The sequence below is a fragment of the Lycium barbarum genome, chromosome 5 (genome assembly GCF_019175385.1).
Source record: "Lycium barbarum isolate Lr01 chromosome 5, ASM1917538v2, whole genome shotgun sequence".
Classification (NCBI taxonomy): domain Eukaryota; kingdom Viridiplantae; phylum Streptophyta; class Magnoliopsida; order Solanales; family Solanaceae; genus Lycium; species Lycium barbarum.
In genome coordinates this window covers 81,317,353-81,317,816 of record NC_083341.1, presented here as the reverse complement: position 1 = coordinate 81,317,816, position 464 = coordinate 81,317,353, and the positions used below count along the sequence as shown (strand labels likewise).

Sequence of the window (464 nt, the reverse complement as noted above, 5' to 3'; positions counted from 1 at the left end):
GAGACTTGGTACATTCCGGGAGCATGAGGTGGCATCTCCTCGACAACATTCACACCTTTGGCTTCTTTCTCCATAAGCCTCTTCGATAATAAATCCACGGTGGTTTGCAATTGAGCAAAAGCATGATCTCGCTCATGATTTTCTTTGGCCACCGCGGCAGCAGAGGGACTACCATATGACAGGGTTTCACTATCACTAGAATGCCAAGCTTGGTTGTGGGTAGTAAGCTTGTCGAGCAACCTGGTGATGTTGACAAATGATTTGTCCATGAAGCATCCCCCAGCTGTAGTGTTGACAGCAATTTGATTCATGGTATCTAACCCCTTGTAGAATTTCTCGGTGAGGATAGCATCCGTAAATCCATGGGTCGGAGATTGAGCTAGTTAATATTTGAAACGCTCCCATGCTGCATATAGTTGTTCCCCCGGAAGTTGTTTGAACTCAAAGATCTTGTCCCTAAGCTC

General features: G+C 45.9%; 1 non-coding gene across 1 annotated transcript; it reads left to right on the top strand.

Annotated features, from left to right (window-relative positions):
• Positions 1–357: 357 nt before the first annotated feature.
• On the top strand, positions 358–464 carry LOC132642998 (small nucleolar RNA R71). The gene has a single exon (XR_009583462.1). It is a non-coding gene; the product is annotated as a small nucleolar RNA R71 (small nucleolar RNA).